Here is a 4462-nt window from a genome sequence, read left to right as displayed (position 1 = left end):
ATTATATTTTGCAATCAAATTAGTATTTTAGCAGTAATTTAAATGGTCACTGATGTTAGGACCAGGTGAGAAAGGTGTTTAGAGGTCTTTTACTGTCTTCACCTGGTCTTATTGTAACAGGGATTACTTTTCAACACACTTTGTTTTGTGCTTCCCCCTTTGGTGAATCCTTGTTCACAGCTTTCCAATTATAATCTTCTTTGGCCTCCTTGTCTCTCGAGACAAGGAGGCCAATGGGTAAGCGCCTGGAGGTGGTCAGTGGTTTGTGGAGCAGCGCCTGGAGTGGCTATAAAGGCCACTTCTAGAGTGACAGACTCTTCCACAGGTGCTGCAGATAAAATTGGTTGTTGGGGCTGTTGCACAGTTGGCTCTCCCCTTACGCTTCTGTCTTTTTTTTTTCCTGCCAACTGCTAAGTCTCTTCGACTCGCCACGCTTTAGCCCTGAGTTTATGGCTGCCTGCCAGCTCTGGTGATCACTGGCAACTGACTCCCATGACCTGTGATCAATGTCACAGGACTTCATGTCGCGTTTGCAGACATCTTTAAAGCGGAGACATGGACGGCCGGTGGGTCTGATACCAGTGACGAGCTTGCTGTACAATGTGTCCTTGGGGATCCTGCCATCTTCGATGTGACTCACATGGCCAAGCCATCTCAGGCGCCACTGGCTTAGTAGGGTGTATATGCTGGGGATGTTGGCCGCCTCGAGACTTCTGTGTTGGAGATACGGTCCTGCCACCTGATGCCAAGGATTCTCCGGAGGCAGCGAAGATGGAATGAATTGAGACGTCGCTCTTGGCTGACGTACGTTGTCCAAGCCTCACTGCCGTAGAGCAAGGTACTGAGGACACAGGCTTGATACACCTGGACCTTTGTGTTCTGTGTCAGTGCGCCATTTTCCTACACTCTCTTGGCCAGTCTGGACATAGCAGAGGAAGTCTTTCCCATGCTCTTGTTGAATTCTGCATCGAGAGACAGGTTACTGGTGATAGTTGAGCCTAGGTAGGTGAACTGTTGAACCATTTCCAGAGTGTGGTCACCGATATTTATGGATGGGGTATTTCTTACGTCCTGTCCCATGTTCGTTTTCTTGAGGCTGATGGTTAGGCCAAATTCATTGCAGGCAGCTGCAAATCTGTCGATGAGTCTCTTCAGACACTCTTCAAGGTGAGATGTTCATGCAGCTTCATCAGCAAAGAGGAGTTCCCTGATGAGGACTTTCCGTACTTTGGTCTTCACCTTTAGACGGGCAAGGTTGAACAACCTGCCCCCTGATCTTGTGTGGAGGAAAATTCCTTCTTCTGAAGACTTGAATGCATGTGAGAGCAGCAGGGAGAAGAAGATCCCAAACAGTGTGGGTGCGAGAACACAGCCCTGTTTCATGCCACTCAGGATTGGAAAGGGGGTCTGATGAGGCGCTGCTATGCTGAATTGTGCCTTTCATATTGTCATGGAATGAGGTGATACTTAGTAGCTTTGGTGGGCATCCAATCTTTTCTAGTAGTCTGAAGAGACCACATCTGCTGACAAGGTCAAAGGCTTTGGTGAGATCAATGAAAGCAACGTAGAGGGGCATCTGTTGTTCACGGCATTTGTCCTGTAGCTGGCGAAGGGAGAACAGCATGTCAATGGTGGATCTCTTTGCTCGAAAGCCACACTGTGCCTCAGGATAGACATGCTCAGCCAGCTTCTGGAGCCTGTTTAAGGCGACACGAGCGAAGACTTTCCCCACTATGCTGAGCAGGGAGATTCCATGGTAGTTGTTACAGTCACCGCGGTCGCCCTTGTTCTTATAGAGGGTGATGATATTGGCATCGCGCATGTCCTGTGGTACTGCTCCCTCGTCCCAGCACAGGCAAAGCAGTTCGTGCAGTGCTGAAAGTATGGCAGGCTTAGCACTCTTGATTTCTCACAGGGTAGCAGGTTTAACTGCAATCATAGTATGCAGCTGAAAATTCATCAGTTACATTGTTATTTCAGTCATTTCAGTCCATATTTACAGTACACACGGTACCTTACTGTTGTAATAAAGTCATATAGTATCTATTCATCCCACTGGGGCAAAATTTCACTTGCTCAACATTCTCACTAAACACTGAAGCATTCCAGAAAGCGAGGCTCACAAATTCAACACAAGTTTCCTTTTTTTGAATCTTGGGCTTCATAAATAGAAGTATTGAGTACAAAAGCAGGGAAGTTATGTAGAACCTTTATAAAGCTCTGGTTAGGCCACAATTGGAGTATTATGCCCAGTTTTGGTCACCACAGATTAGGAAGGATGTGAGGGTCCCAGAGAGGGTGCAGTAAAGATTTAACAGAACAGTTCCAGGGATGGGGGATTTTAGCGACAAGGTTAGATTGGAAAATCTGGGGTTGTTCTCCTTACATATGAAGCAGGAGCAGGAGTAGGCCACTCAGCCCCTCGAGTCTGCTCTGCCATTCAGTAGGATCATGGATGATCCCCTGCCTATCCTCAATAACCTTTCGCCCCCTGCGTATCAAGAATATATCTACCTCTGCCTTAAAAACATTCAAAGACTCTGCTTCCACTGCCTTTTGAGGAAGGAAGTTCCAAAGACTCTCAACCCTGAGAGAAAAAAAATTCTCATCTCTGTCTTAAATGGGCGACCCCTTATTTTTAAACCGTGACCTGGAGTTCTAGATTCTCCCACAAAAGGAAACATCCTTTCCACATTCACCTTGTCAGGACCCATCAGATTCTTTTATGTTTCAATCAAGTTGCCTCTTACTCTCCAAAACTTCCAGCGATTACAAATCTAGCCTGTCCAACCTTTCCTCATAGGGCAACCCATCCATTCCAGGTATTAGGTGAGGCAAATCTTTTTACCGAGTTACAGATTTGTTACAGTGCAGAAGGAGGCCATTCAGCCCATCGTGTCTGTACCAGCCCTCTGAATGAGCAATTCACCTCATGCCAGCCCCCTGCAAATCTTTCCTTTCAAGTATTCCCTTTTGAAAGTTATGATTAAATCTGTTTCACTGTCATTTCAGATCCAGATCACAGCAAATGACTGTGTAAGACTTGTATAAGACACTGCTTCAGCCTCAGCTGGAGTATTGTGTCCAATTCTAGGCACCACATTTGAGGGAAGACGTGAGGGCTTTGGAGAAAGTACAGAAAAATTAACAAGAACTTCAATTATGAAGATAGACTGGGGAAGTTAGGACTGTTTTCCTCAAAGAGAAGGCTGAGAGGTGATTTGATAGAGGTATTCAAAATCATGAGGGATCGAGACTGTGTCGATAGAGAAAAGCTGTTCTCATTTGTGAAAGGATCTAGAATGAAAGGGCACAGATTTAAAGTGTTTAGTAAGAGAAGCAAAAGTGACATGAGGAAAAACTTTCTCACACAGCGAGTGGTTAAGGTCTGGAATGCGCTGCTTGAGAATGTGGTTACAGCAGGTTCAATTGAAGCATTCAAAAAGGAAATTAGAGAGTTGTATGAAAAGGAAGAATGGGCTATGTTATGGGGAGAAGGCAGGGGAATGGAATTGAGGGAGTTTCTCTTTCAGGAAGCCAGTGAAGACATGATGGGCCGCATGGCCTCAGTCTGCACTGTAACAATTCTGTGACTCGGTAAAAAGATTTGCCTCACCTTCTCCCTGATTCTGTTGCTAATTATCTTAAATCTGTGTTTTCTGGTTATTGCCCCTCCCGCCAGTGGAAACAGTTTCTCCCGATCTACTCGATCAAAACCCTTCATGTTTGTAAGACTAAAAAAATGGAACATTTTATCAAGAGAACTTGACCTTAAGCTCATTGGGCTAGTGCTTGTAAAATCCAGTCCTACAGCAGTTCTTAAAGGGCTGTAGCATTTTACAAAGGGGAAGTTTTCATTGTACATAATGACACAGTGGAAACATGTGGGCAGCACTATGTCCTTTGATAAAGAGTTGGAATTCATGCAGGAAATGCACTAAAGGAGGGTGGTTCTACTTGAGATTGAGTGTCACCCTTCAGAAAAAGCACAGTCGGCAGCTGCATGAAGGGAGGTTGTCAATTGAGCCAAAGTAGTTCTCCAGGTGTCTGGAACATGGCTGCAAATGAGGATGAGGTAGGTTGGTGTCAAGAGAAGGTGAAAGTAAATATCCTTCACCAGGGCTGGATGGATTGCATCCCAGGTTGTTAAAGGAAGACAGGTAGGAAATAGCTGATGCACTGAGGATCATCTTCAAATCCTCACTGGATACGGGTGAGGTGCCAGACGACTGGAGGTCTGTGAACGTTACACCATTGTTTAAAAAGGGTGCGAGGGGGAGGCCAGATAATTATAGGCCACTCAGTCTGACCTCGGTGGTGGGTAAATTATTAGAATCAATTCGGAAGGACAGGATAAACTGCCACTTAGATCAGGGATAGTCAGCATGGATTTGTTAAGGGAAGGTCATGTCTCACTAACTTAATTGAATTCTTTGAGGAAGTAACAAGGAGGTTTATATGG

Source organism: Heterodontus francisci, chromosome 28 (assembly GCF_036365525.1).
Source record: "Heterodontus francisci isolate sHetFra1 chromosome 28, sHetFra1.hap1, whole genome shotgun sequence".
NCBI classification, from domain to species: Eukaryota; Metazoa; Chordata; class Chondrichthyes; order Heterodontiformes; family Heterodontidae; genus Heterodontus; species Heterodontus francisci.
This window is presented reverse-complemented; position numbering follows the sequence as displayed.